Raw genomic sequence first — 14,989 nt, forward strand, 5'->3', positions numbered from 1 at the left:
AGGTAAATCAACAGAAATACAGAAATGATTATGATAAAGTACACCTACTTCAAGTACATGTGCATTAACTGACTCAGCAGCTATAACAGCCATGAATCATTAAACACTTATTGAGCACCTACTATCTAGCAGACATTGTAGGACATGCAGGGGTTTATCAGCACTAGGCAAGGGTGAAGGAATAAATGAGAAGGCCTTTTTCTAAGTCCCATACAGAGGTACTATATGAGTGAACAGTGGGAATAGCAAAAATGCAAATGAGACAGAATCTCCCTTCACAAAATAACGTAGCACGACAGACACCAAACTATACCCCTATATGTAAGTACAATGAGATAACACTCAAGTTATTACAGGAACACAGAGAGACAGAGAAAGGGAATGTAATCCAGGTATCTAGCACTTTTCACAGTGTGTCCTCTTACTACAAATGAGCTGTTGCTCCTCAAAACAATGAACTAAAACTCCAGAAGCATTATTCCTGCTCCCAATAAATATTAGTACGAATTCATTCTTCAAAAGCATTTATCTTCCTATACTGGAATGTCTTTTTAACCTCAGATATTACAAATGCCATTTTCTGCTTATACCACTTTTCTTAATCCCTGGCCACTAATTTTTAGCTCTATCGTTATTTAAGTCTCAGCTTTAGCTCTCATCCCAGATACCTTCCCTGATCACCCCATAATCCTATATAAAGTAGATTTTCCCTAATCTCTAATCCAGTACTATGTTCATTTTCTTCACTGTATTAACTGATTCAATAATAATTTGCTCATTTACTTTATTTCTGTCTCTGGCACTAGAATATAATCTTTAAAAAACAGTACAACATACAATAACTTGTCAAATTCATTTAAGTCATTCATCCAAAAGAATATTTCTTAAGGTAGCATTTTAGGAGCTGGGGATATAGAAGTGAATAAAAGGGACCAAAACACTTGTCCTCATTTAGCTTATATTCCAGCAGGAGGAGGCCAACGAGATATAGTAAATGATATGTTTGTTAGGTGAAAAGTGCTATAGAGAAAAATTAAAACAGGGGAAGGTGGACAAGAAGTCCTGGAAGACAGAATTTTAAGGAAATAAAAGAGTGAGCCAACAGGCATATACCTGGGGGAAAACCATTACAGGTAAAGGCAACAGGCAATGCAAAGATCCTAAGGTAGGAGCATGTCTGGCATGCTCCTGGCATGAAGAGCATATACTGGCCAGAAGACCCGTATAGCCTGAGAATATAGTGTACAAGGGGGAAAAGGTAAGGAGTGGGGTCAAAGAGATACCAGAGAGCCAGAATGGCCATGCTGGATATAAAGGCTTTAGCTTTTACAGTACTCTAAGGAAACTGTGAACTCAGTGGAGAGCTCTGAGCACAGACATGATAGTTCTCGACTTACACTATTAAAGAATTATCCTGGGCCGAGGTGGGCAGACTACCTGAGGTCAGGAGTTCAAGACCAGCCTGGCGAACATGGTGAAACCCTGTTTCTACGAAAAATACAAAAATTAGCCAGGTGTGGTGGCATGCGCCTGTAATCCCAGCTACTTGGGAGGCTGAGGAAGGAGAATTGCTTGAGCCCAGGAGGCAGAGGTTGCAGTGAGCCAAGATCATGCCACTGTACTCTAGCCTGGCCGACAGAGCTAGACTTCATCTCAAAAAAAAAAAAGAGTTATCCTGGGCCAGGCGTGGTGGCTCATGCCTGTAATCCCAGTACTTTGGAAGGCCAAGGCAGGAGGATCACTTGAGCTCAGCAGTTCAAGCCTAGCCTGGGCAACATAGTTTTTAAAACTCTGTCTCTACAAAAAAAAAATTTAAAAAAAATTAAAAAATTAACCAGGTGCAGTGGCACATGCCTGTGATCCCACTTACTTAGGAGGCTGAGGTGGGAGGATCACTTGAGCCCAAGAGGTCAAGGTAGCAGTGAGCCAAGATCATGCCACTGCACTCCAGCCTGGGTGACAGCACAAGACTCTGTCTCAAAATAAATAAATAAATAAATAAATCCCGGCTGGTATGTTGAGAATAAGTGGGAGGAGGGGTGGACAGCAATGATAAAAGCAGGGAGACCAGTTCAGAGATGCAGTAATCTAAGGGAGGGGGGAAAGATGACAATGGCTTACAACAGGGTGATAGCAGTGGGGTGGTAAGCAGCAGACATATGAAAGACAGTAAGCTTCCTGATGAAGGACATCATGGGGTGTGTGAGAACAAAGGAGTTCACAATGATTCCAGGGTATCAGCCTGGACAATTGGAAGAATAGGGTTTGACATCAACTGATTTGGAAAATGCAGATAAGAAAGCTAAAGGAAGATTCAAGGTTAAGTTTTATACACATTAACCATATGAATAAAATGTTGCTAAGCTTCACAAGGCTTCTATTTCAAATGAATTCATGTTAAATCAATAACCCAAAGGTCCTGTTCTTACCTCTGGTTAGGTAAGTACTACATCCTGACCAACTTTCATAATAAACACACACACAAACTGACTTCAATACCCACCCCGAGACACACATACATACAGACACACGTACATAAAGACACACAGACACACACACACACACACACACACAGAGCTCATAGCCAGATTTCTAAAGTAAATTCACAGAAACAACTCTTTCACTTTCTGCTCCAACATCTCTATGACTGCTGCAATCCGAAATAAAAAGGCAAGCAAACCAATCCCCCAAATTTTCCTCAACACTATTGGCCAAAACAAAATCTCCCGAGCACATCATCCCATGAAAATAAATGCCCATATGGGTCACAACCCATGGTATTCTAATTCAAACCTGTACAAAATAATTGGACATGGGGTTTTTAAATCAACAAATTCCTTAGAACCATCCCTCAAATTTCAGATTCACTAAGCTTGGCAGAAGGGCCTTACCACCCACATTTTTAACAAGAATCTCGGACCATGCAGGAGGCTTGGGAACCAAAGTGCTCAGGATCCCCTGCAATGGAAGAAAGACACTTGCATACATACAACCTGAGGGTAACTTTTGGGGGCAGGGGGGATGTGGGGGTAAAGCTTTAAAAATCTCTTACCCTTGTGGTTCTAATTATCAATAGTAGTCACCAAGTGTCAGCAAGTAGACAACAACCACCACCACTGTCAAACCATCCCTAGATCCAGGTATACAACTGCTATAAAACTTGTAAACCACATTCACAACTGCATGCAGAGAGAAGAAGGAAACCAAAAGCATGTTTGCTCACAGCTTTTCTAGATTCAGAAATCCTATTCTTTGTAAGAACATCTACAAGAAAGACAGGATACAATTACATGGGTGCCAAAATTATTTTCACAGAGAAACATTTAAATCACCACTTTCCTCAACTGTGGCTCCCGATTTCCAAAGACATCAGAAGTTCTCACAGCAGATTTCAAAGCCCTTCAAGAGCTGAACTCATGATTCCCAACACTTCTCACTGCATAATCTTCTCGCCTATTCTGTGCCCACAGAATTCTCTACTTTATTATTTCCCACAGCCAGACTTTTGTTTCCCAGTTTTTAATCACTCTTTAAGCTTCACCTGCTCCTCTAAGTCCCCTAATTAAACAGAGCCTGATCTAAATGTATCACTCACCCCCTCAGAGCCTGAAAGATTTCCTACATTGCTACCAGATGTGTTTGAGTATGCTTGTACAGGCGTGTAGGCACAGGAACAGACACAGAGCTGGTCAATCTTTGTAGTGATTCCTTTAAATTATAAAATCATCAAGTGCAGATACCAAACCATGACTGTAAAATGTGTCTCTGGAGCACAAGAGCTAACCTGTGTACACGACGTATATTACAGTGCATTATGAAGATGTTCTCCAGAGAGCTCATGTGCACCCAGAGTTCAAGTTCCCTGCTTAGAAGAAAAGGGAGTAAACATGGCTCTGGGTACCTTTTCAGCTCTAGTGTCATCATTCACTTAATTTACACTTTCAACTCCAAAGAATGAGAAATGGTCAATGAGTAAAGTAGACAGAAGATGTGACTAAGAAGAAAACAGAAGAAGACTGGCTTTTAAATATTCTTGCAGACTCCCCTCTTGCTGGGAACACACAAACCAGAATAACTAGAACTCAAGCTGTACAGCCTACCAGATAGGATACTAGGCAGATCCTAACACATCATGAAAACAAACCTGAACAAAGCAAAACTTGCCTTGAAAGCCCCAGTCATATTCTGAGATCACAGTTAAATTTGAAAAATGTAAGCCTCCTCCCAAGACTCCAGTTGCTATGCTCAGAGACAAGGTGGGAATGGGACACTGTTTTTTTTCTATTATTTTCGGTATAACAAAACAACATAACAACATATATGGATATCAAAAGAAAAAAACCCTGCTAAAATCTTAACAGGTCAAATCATTTTCAAACTTCTATAGTGTACCAGTCTATAAATTACATATACGCTATAGGAAGAGATGGGGGGGGTCCCAAAAAATTCAAGAGCAAAACCTATTTACAAAATGTATGTTAATAACTAGCTTCCAAAAGTGAATTACAATTATGGTACTGCACATACAGAACTGACTTAATAAAGAACTCTTTCTTGCAAAATATCATCTCAACCAAGTTAGGATACAGTAAAAGGAGGAAGAAAAGTCACTGAAAACACCACTCTACTAGAATTGGGCCAAAAACTTCCCCACCTAGCTGCCCAAGGCCAAAAAAAAATCAAAACTAAATAAAGAGCCCAGCCAGGCACGGTGGCTCACACCTGTAATCCCAGCACTTTGGGAGGCCATGGCGGGCAGATCACTTGAGGTCAGAAGTTCGAGACCAGCCTGGCCAACAAGGTGAAACTCCATCTCTACTAAAAATTCAAAAAATTAGCTGGACGTGGTGGTGGGTGCCTGTAATCCCAGCTACTCGGGAGGCTGAGGCAGGAGAATCACTTGAACCCAGGAGGCAGAATTGTAGTGAGTCAAGATCCCATCACTGAACCCCAGCCGGGGCGACAGAGAGAGACACTCAAATAAACAGCCCACAACTAGCTGATTATTTATGAAAAACCTAAGAACTCTGTAATTACCCCATCTTTCCAGGTTGGAAAACAACAAAGGCTGTTAGAATATTAAGGTGGCCTATGAGATTAGTCCTAACAACAATCTAGTTTTTAACAATTCTTACAAAAGAGTTCTAAATCTTTATCTCCCATTTAGTAAACAAACTTCTCAGATTCAGAGTTCTGGTTAGAGGTAAAGGGTGTGTGACAACACCAATGAACTGCAAATTCCAATGACTATTATTCTATTAACTTCTGAAGTGGAAAAACAAGGTATGTTAGGAGCTCAAGACCAGCCTGACGAACATGGTGAAACCCCGTCTCTACTAAAAATACAAAAATTAGCCGGGCATGGTGGTGGATACCTGTAATCCAGCTACTTGGGAGGCTGAGGCAGGAGAATTGCTTCAACCCAGGAGGCAGAAGTTGCAGTGAGCCAAGATTGCGCCACTGAACTCCAGACTGGGCGACAGAGCTAGACTCCACTGGCGGGGGGAAGACATGGGTCAGCTTTCAAGGGTCCTTCATCATCTGTTTTGATGGGAAAGCACCCTATATTGCACCCCGGCTTCCTTGGGCCCTACCTTCCCAGGTATTCTTTTCTCTAGAATATCCAGACTGGTGGAGATAAGAATCATTCCTCAGGCTACTAGTATCCCTTATAAAAGGGAATCTTACTCAATGTCTTTGACCTTATGAGTAGACTGGCAAACCATAGGCTATAAGCTGCTTGTAACATTTGAAGAAATAAACTATTTGCCTTCTTTGTGCTTAGTGTACAGAGAGACAGAGAGAGAGAGAGACAGACAGACAGACAGACAGATACAAGGAACATAGACCCTCTAGAAATAAAAATAGGGAAGACTGATAAACCAAGAGAATAGACACCTATATCCTCAAGCGTACTCAAGTCAGCTCTGAAATTCACCCAGATGTGTGGCTCATTGCCTAGACCAACATATACATCTGGTAATAATAAACACTGATATGTCATAAACAAAAAGGGTTTCCTTAACTCTACAAAGTACTAGTAATATTAAAATTTACATAAAGACAAAGAATATATATGAAATAGATTTTTTTAGACGGCATTTCAATTTAAGTAACTGTATTAAGAAATGAAAAACTGGTATTTTACTGTCTAGTTTTCAAAACACTAAAATCTTTAATTTGACCAAGTTACAAATCTGTTTTCAGTAGAGGGAGAAAACACACTGCCTCCGTTCAATGCAAAGGACAAAAAAGATCATCACTGCAAATCATAATGTTTGGGTTCATGATGAAAACAGGAAACAGACAGGCTGCCCAGGTATAATTATGGTTGTAGTCTAATGTGCCTTCAGGTTCAGCCAAGAATTAAAACCCAGTGAAGAGGGTAAGCAGAATTTACTTGCCTCTACTTTGCTACAGAATGCAACTTTTAATAATACTCCCAGCAACATGTTACATAACCAACAGTAAACAACAATCTGATTCAAACCTCATTAGTAACAACATTCTGCCACTGTCTCCCACTGAAATTAATAGCTGACTTTGCCAGGGGGAAAGAAATGCAACACATTATCAATCTACCCATTTCTGTGGCGCCTACCACAGTGAACCAGACACGCAGATAATACTACCAGATCTGTACAGAACCTACGAAAATATTTTATTCTTTTTTTCCAGTTTGCTGCTCTCTTCCTCCTTTTAACTAGACCATATCATGTGGATGCCTTTAAAACCTGAGAGTAAAGTCAGTTGAGAAGGTTAATCTAACTTTTCTTGCTCATTTCAGCTATGATCTGAAAGGAATGGAAGCACAAAATGATGAATGAGGTATTTTTAACAAAGATACATAGGTAAATTAACAGCAGTAATGTAAAAAAGACTGAGGGAGCAGCAATGTGGAGAAAGAAGGAAAGGAAGATGTATAGGAACAATCATACAAATAATCATCAAAATTAAACTTTATAAATCTAAACATAATATCTACAACCTTTATGAAGGTTAAGTTTTGTTAAATTGTCTCTTCTAAGTTTTGTATTTTTACAATTTTCACCGTAGAGAAAAAAATATTAATAGTTACCAAAGGAATAAAAGACTAAAATAATTTGTTATACATCTGCAAATAGCTCCTTAAATTTGGAACACTAATTTCACAATGATATTTGGATCAATAAATGTGAAACTGTCACACTGAGTGTAGGTACTGTTTTCCCCACAACGGACACTACTGCATTGGCATCTAGCAGAAATTGTAAGCTATTTGGAATGTTACTAAACCTACTGGGACTAAGGTTTTCAACCTTTTGTCTTTCAAATTAAAGTTAAAAACTAATTCACTCTGGGCAATTCAGGTACTCTAAGGAAATTCAAGTACTCTAGTTTTAAATACGAATTTTAAAAAACGCAACCCAAGTACCCTTTCCTCTCAACTTCTGTGAGGCCAAGCCACGACCTCCACCTATTCAATCTTTGCTACTAGATAAGAGCCCTTTTGGTAGTGCTAGGCAACAGGCATGACGTGACAAACCTAGACATCAAAACTTTTCCACAGAAAGATAAGGTAAACAAGATATACTTAGCGCCACACCCATTTAAATGCACAAGCAGCCAAAATTGCTCCCTCCCCCCCGCAACACCCCCCCTCCCCAAAGCTCCAGCTGGTCAGGAAACATTGTCTTTACAATCAAGATAAAGATCTGGCTCAGGGTGTTCAGCCATTCCTCACCTACAGGCTGGCCTAAGCTCCATTCTCCAATGCCATCACCACCAGAATCGGAACATTCTGTTAGGAAGCCGGCAAACGTCCAAATACCCCGAGTATCCTCGCCCGAGTTCTGCAACCAAAATCTGTTTTGGCTACTGAGCATGCTCAGACTTAAGACGGGCGCGCCACATGGGAGTTTTCAAAGCTTAGGCTCCAAACTCCACGTAGTAACAGCAGCTGAAAGGGGGAGAGGGGAAAAGGGGAGGGGAAGAGACTGGAATATTAATTTGAGCCCTGATATTGAAGTATAGGACCTGGCCAGCGGCTGAATATGGTGAAGGCAAAAAGACGCTGCTTTGGCATTCTCTTTGCAGCACAGAGAGGTTTACATGAAGTATAAGAAATCCTTCCAGTGGTGAAAACTGACATGGCAAGTGGCGGAAACCAGCTCTAACTACCAGCTGATTGCAGTAGCCGGTCACAACTGCCCAGAGTGTAATTCCCACCGATAAGCGCGGATCCTTATCTTTGAAACACAAAGCGACGGCGGCACGGATTTATCAAGCCACTGGACAGCTTCGCAGTGCAGCAGCCCAGGCTGCCCGGCCGAGCACCGCAGTCCTATCATGGGTGTGTATCCAGGATGGTACATCAGATGAGTTAGGAAAGCAAACCGCCCCCCAGGACAGCGCGGGGTCAGGGGGTCCCCTCCAGGGCGTCCCAGACGCCTCCCTCCAAAGTCTGGGCGGTAACGGCGGGGCTGGGACGAGAGCCAGCCCCGGCCCCGCCTCAGGACGCCCCGGGCAGCCGGCTAGGCCTCCGCAGCGGCTGGGCCGCACCGTGTCCGCCAGCCGGGACCCCGGCAGGCCAGGACTCGGCCTACCTCCCGCCCGACAGGCCCCGGGTCGTTTCCGCTCCGTCCGCAGCCGAACGCCCCCGCCTCGGCCCGAGTCCGCCGGGGCAGAGCCTGCAGCCCCCGGTTCCCCTCGCCCGCGCGCGCCGGGGACCCTCACTCACTCACTGGCCTGCTGGGCGCGCTCTCCCGACGCCGTCGCTGCGCTTCTTCTCGCTGCAACTTTATTAGCAGCTCGGCCACGGGACACGCGCACGGCGCCCGCTCGCCCAGGACCCGGATGACGGAGGGAGGGAGAGAGAGCCCGGGAGGACGCCTGCTGGGGTCGGCGCATGCGCGCCAGAGGCCGAGTGACCGCCGCGGGACCGAGGGAGGGGTGTCTTGCCCCGGCGGCTGAAAGAAGCCTCCGCGCCGGGCTCCGCGCCGGCCAACGCCGACTTCCGATCAGCTGGAGCCCTTCGCGTCGATGGCCAGGCCTGGGAATGGGAATCAGATCGCTCCCACCACCACCACAGTAGGCGCTAGTAGCTTCCACTAACCAAATCAGCATACATTGTAAAATTAAGTAATTGTCCTTGACACAGACAACTGGAGATTTTCTGTCATATACAAAGTGTAAACAAAAACATCTTCAGATACGACTTAGCTACTTTTATTGATTTGTAATACAAATCTGAATGAAGAGTCTTCTTTCTGTGCAAAGTAGCTTCAAAACATGTTTCTGAGCATCTTACAGCTTCTTACTGGATGCAGCACTAAAACCCCTCCCACCGGGCAATCCAGGAACCCTTGAGGGCCTGTGGAAATGGAGCGAGTGCCCACCCTGGAGTTCCAGGAGTGGGACTGTCCATACACTGGATCGCAACCCCAGTTGTTCAAGACACATACTCTCTCCACCTCCTTGTGAGGAGGGAGATCCCGTGGGGACCCAGCCCCTAGACAGGCGGGGCCACTGAGGTGCAGAGATGCCATCCATAGGCTTATATACACCACCCCATCTCCTGGACTCTCATTTCTTAGTAATTGGAGCTCTTCTCAATGCTTTTTCCTCCAAATTTCCAAAACTGTCAGTATTTCCCAGAATATAATATTGGTACCACATTGGGTACCCGATTTGAAGAATACTAGTAAGCAAAAGCTTTTGAATAATTTTGTTTTTATTTTAAAAAGTCAATACTGGCTCTCCAATGTTCTGTTATAGGTTTTCTTTTTAAAATAAGTAAAAATCAAAATCGGGGTCATTTTGGAATGCTCTTTCACACCCTAATCCAATCCATCAGAAATTCTACTAACTCTTTCTTCAAAATTTATCCTAAATCTGACCATTTCTCACACCTCAATTGCCATCTCCATGGCCTGAGCCAGGGTCATCTCATCTGACACACAAATGGTGCAGCAGCTATTTTGCTCCAGGCTCTGGAAGTTCATTTCTGTGGAGAAGAAACTAAATAAATGTTCCAGAAGTCTCTGCATTAGGAGTGGCCATCTCAAATGGTGACAGAGGCCTAGTAAAGGAGTGAAGGGGAAGTGGGAGAAGAGACCAGAGAGTGAGTGTCTAGTTCCAGTGACCAAAGGGGTCACTGCTATTTCATTCCAGCCAACTGCTACCATAGGGAAATGTGGGAATAAGGACCCAGTGTTGGCAGATATTCTGATTTTTCAAGCAAAGCTGGAAATTTAGATTTTTATGCGAAAATCTCAATTATATCTGTTTAGCAACTTCTTTCTATTTTTCTCTCTCTTTGCCTGTCTCCTTCCCACCCCACCCCCCCAACCCCCCACCCCGCTCTCTTCCTCTCACTCTGTTAGACATTCTGGAGGCCAATTACATGCAAGCCAAACAAAACAAATCCATGGTCCTGATTTAGCCTACTGGCCACCAGTTTGCAATTTCAGGTCTCCATCTTAAACTTCTTTACTACATCATAAACTTTGAGAAAGTAAAGTCTGTGTACTTTAACTCTTTGTCACACTCACTGATTATTTGTTGTTAATTCAGAAGTTTCCAGCCCTTGGAAGGCAAATATTTCTGGAGCCTGCATGGGTTTACAACTCCCAGAAGTGCATAAAATCCTGCCTTGGAGGATACGTTTTTTTTTCCAGAACCGATGTTTGCAGAGTGCTTTGTTGAACATTATAGGACATAACAATTTGGTTTAAATATTTTGTATAGTAGAGATATTCCTCACTTCAAACAGCCAATAAAATCCTTCCCAAAACAAATTGTTTGCTGTTTTGCAGTCACTGTACATGTCAGAAGAATTTGTGATTACAAGATTCCTTTTCATAATCACATATGTAATCTCATAGCCAACAGTTTTGCTTCCTAAGTTATGTGTCCACATACTGATCAAATCAACCAGAGACTCCAACCTCTCCAACTTGCTGTTTGAGCTCAGTTTAGGTCTAAAGTTGGAAGAGATAACATAGAAGAGAGGACTGGAGATTTTAGTTCCACACCAGCAGCCTTCCGAAGGTCTAAGAAATTACCTAGACCTCAACAGCTATAGAAAATCAGGGGGATCACTAAATATCTATACAGTCAAAAACATTATAAAATAGCAAATGAACAGGCATCCCAGAACCATAAGAATGAAGTAAGGAAGTCCCTGTTTTTGGCAATCAAATAGGATCTAAGAACAAATGTAGAACAGGATGATCTGAACAGATAGACGTAGTCAGTGGGGCATCAAAATAGACAAACTGCTTTTTTCATTTAGCCATTCACCTGATCAAGAAGACCAGATAAAAGCAACTCCAATACTCAATTTTACTTTACTTGTAGAGAAACCTATTTCTGGACAATTTAGTCCTATAATTCTCAACCAGGGATGACTGCACCCCCAGGAAACATTTGGCAATGTCTGAAGATATTGTCGGTTGTCACAACTAGGAGGGCGGTGCTACTAGCATCTAGGCGGTGGGGGCCAGAGACACTGCTGAACATGCTACAATGCACAGGACAGCCTCCTTCTACCAAAAATTAGTCAACCCAAAATGTCAGTTGTGCTGTGGTTGAGAAACCCTGATTTAAGTCCCAAATAGTTTTTCTTGGGTTGGGTTGATGTTTACGGAAGAAATGATCCTTTCCTTTGAATTTTTTCAATAATCATTTACATTATCAATTTGATGTAGAGAATTAGCCTACATGTTTAGCCCATGACCTACTCCCACCTTGAGTTTTTCAGGTCTAAGAAGGAGGCAACTTTTGGGAAAGGTGAGACAATATATGGAAGATGAAGAACTGGAATAATTTATAAATATTTCTGTATTTTTTAATTTTAAAATGTCTGGTAATTGAGGCAAATTGTTTTTGGTTTGAAAATCATTAATAAATATCTTAATTTCGTAGTTTGCTGTAGCTCAGAAGGCTCTGCCTACATGACTACTGCATACCCTACTGGGAGAATTGGAAGAATGTGATGGTGGTAGGAGTCACCCAGCATAGAAGCATGAGTGAATGACATCCCAGAGATCTGCAAAGGATCCTGGTAGCCACTTCAAAGACTTTTTCTCCCTTCCTCAGACAATCATGGCACATAGACATCAGAGGAAGAAATGGCGAAGTTTGTATGACTCCTCCAGCAGAGTCCTTGGAAACAATAAAGCTTCCTTTCCAAATTCTGAGAATTCTGTGTTATTCTTTAATTGACAGACTGCCCACTGCACCCAATTCTTAATACTGGAAACAGTGCAGAAGCCAGAACTCAACTGAGGAGTTCTGAGATGAGTGAGGTTCCAAGGAAATGATGTGCAGAGGCACACCCCACAATCCAGTAAGAAAAAGTTCATCATGTTTGTCAGAAGAGCTTTCATGTCAGTCTTTAACAGAATGAGCCAACCTTCCATGCTGACCAGAGAATATGCAAAAGTAATTTTATCCAATATTTGAAAGGAGTTTTTCCAGTAAAATTTTGTTCTGGTGTGAAATGCTTCCCTTATAATCCACAGACCCTTTATTTTCATAGCTCAGAAGTTGAGATCATAATGTATTGAAAAACGAAAAAGTAAAAGAATGACAGCTGCCTCCACTCAAAGCACAGGAATCTGGCAGCCACAGACTCCTTGAAGCTTCAGGGATGGCTATCAGAGAATCCGTGACCCCACCCCCGAGAATTAATGTGCACATTTTTGTGTATATACCTACATACAAATTTTCTGCAGAAAAAGCCTATAGCTTTCATCAGATTCTCAAAGGTTTCCTGACCTCCACATGTTAGCAGATGCTTAAGACAGTGGTTACTTTACACATGGTAAAAGTTTAATGTGTCCATTTTAAGGTATCTTTTCTTCTCTTTTTCAGAGCAACATAATTAGGAGACTCCTCTCTAGGGAAGGCAGCTTAATGTAGAGTCTAGAAACCTGGCTTGCCTGTCTCCAGCCATCTGCCACATTAAAGAAGGCCTCCTATGGCTGGAATCCAAGACACAAAATTAAAAGGGTTGCTTGCACCCAGAGTCATAAAACAAAGAGGCTTTCTGAAGCAGGCCTTGGAGGGAACACTCATTTCTTCGTAACTTAAACAGCATCTGTTTCTCCTGATGGCGAACAACCCCCAAGTTAACTTGAATAACCTCTGGGGTTCTACCTTCTCAGTTTTCATCCTCAGAGACATAGTCTCAGATGAGCCAAACCACATGTGTACCCCACCACAAATCCAGAGCAGCAGGTGAAAATCTGGAAGTGTTATGGAATTGAGGAGAGGGGAAAGAGATGAAAACTTCATGTTCTCTAGGAAGCTCTTCAACTACATGGGCTTGATCATGAGAACTCTGATGCCAGACTTCTTCATTTGAACACAGACTATCTCACTACTTGCATGACTATGCACAAGTTTCTTAACCCAATCTCTGCCTCAGGTTCCTCATCTGTAAAATGGGGTAACTGTAGTATCAACTTAATAGAATTATGAGGATTACATGCATAGAGACTTGCAAAGTTCTTAGAACAGTTCCTGACACACAGTAAGTGCTATACAGGTGTTTATTTTAAAAACACATGTATTCTTCTAATATGCCAGCAATTTCTAAGAGCGAATTAGCAAATCTATTTGTCACATAAAATATGTATTCATTTTACAGTACAATAGACCCTCTTCTCTTCTTACTCCAATAGGTAATCTCATTCACTCCCAGGCCTCTAATACCATCTGTTATAGACAATTCCCAAATTTCTGGTCCCATCTTGAACTTGGCTAATGAACGCCAGACCCATAAGTTCAACTACCCTCTTACCATCTCTACCAGACTGCAGTAGTTTCGATTTTGTCTGACCCAATACCTTCCAATCCTCTTTTTCCTGCTTCCTTTGTGATATCATTTCCTTACTATATTAACTACAGTACCAGGCACCTTACCCCAGAGATGGGCACACGACCAAGGAGGGTTATCATAGTGCCCCAGCTACCCAGGCCAGTGTGATTGGTTGATAAATGGACATATGACCTAAGCAAAATAACAATATCATCTTTTAGACTGATGTATGGATGTTGAGAGAGAAAAGTCCTTCTTTTTACTATCATTGCTAAGCTAAGGGTGACTCTGAGGCTGCCAGGAGCCATCTCACCACCATGTGGAGGGAGTTTGCTTGGAAATGAAGCCAAAAGAGAGAAACAGATCAAAGAAACAGAAGCTAAGTCAAATCCCTGACAAAATTTTTTGAGTTCCTGGATCCAGCTGTACCTGAAGCTCTGAAGATCCTCCTTAGACTTCCCAATTACATTCACCAGTATATTCTGCTTTTGCTTAAGCCAGTTACATTTCTGCCACTTGTGATTCCTGTCATTGGCAGTCTCACTGGATTTATCAGGTCAAAATTTGAACTCCTGATTTTTATCCTCTCTCCCCAACCTGTTCCTGCTCCAGTCTTCCCCATATCAACAAATGGCAGTTCCATCCATGTAGTTGTTCAAGCCATACCTAGCTATCCTATTGGAAGATTGGATTCTAGGTCTTTGACCCTCAATCTCCCCCTGTTGTGGAATTATACATTCATACCCTTTGCCTTGCAGTATGTTCCACTAGAGAAGGTGAAATATTCTTCGTTGCTCCTTTGAAATTGAATTTGGTCTTTTGTGCTTTTGCCATCTACCATTTAGAAGAGCAGACTCCAAGGAAGATGAAAATACACATGGAGCAGAGTGGATCCCAACCCACAGTCCAGAGCCTAGCTCAACAGACCTGCAAGCCTGAAGCACAGCTACCCAAGCTGATTCACAGACCCAAGAGTGAGAAAAAGTAATGTCTGTTGTTGTATACCACTGAGATTCTAGGTTCGTTTGTTATGAAGGAATAGCCAGCTAAAAACATTCTTCACTTACCTTGTCTCTCACCCTCATTTACTTATTCATTTATTAAATTAATGCCCTTATTCAATAAGGCAATAAATATTTATTGAATACCTAATATGTGCCAAGAATGTTTGGGGCATGAGGA

General features: G+C 42.3%; 1 protein-coding gene and 1 long non-coding RNA gene across 5 annotated transcripts in view; one reads left to right on the forward strand and one right to left on the reverse strand.

Moving 5' to 3' along the window:
* SMAD5 (SMAD family member 5) overlaps positions 1 to 8,837 on the reverse strand; it is a 49,734-nt gene extending 40,897 nt beyond the window's left edge. For 2 of the 4 annotated variants that reach the window (XM_030828801.1, XM_030828806.1), the window contains exon 1: positions 8,720 to 8,837. The gene's annotated coding sequence lies outside the window, so the exon portion shown is untranslated. The remainder of the gene's footprint in view (positions 1 to 8,719) is intronic. The other 2 variants (XM_030828822.1, XM_030828813.1) reach the window with 1 other exon arrangement.
* On the forward strand, positions 6,791 to 12,176 carry LOC100607480. The gene is made up of 2 exons (XR_001115287.2): positions 6,791 to 8,332; positions 11,908 to 12,176. It is a non-coding gene; the product is annotated as an uncharacterized LOC100607480 (long non-coding RNA).
* Positions 12,177 to 14,989: the final 2,813 nt, after the last annotated feature.

The sequence above is a fragment of the Nomascus leucogenys genome, chromosome 2, assembly GCF_006542625.1.
Source record: "Nomascus leucogenys isolate Asia chromosome 2, Asia_NLE_v1, whole genome shotgun sequence".
Lineage (NCBI taxonomy): Eukaryota > Metazoa > Chordata > Mammalia > Primates > Hylobatidae > Nomascus > Nomascus leucogenys.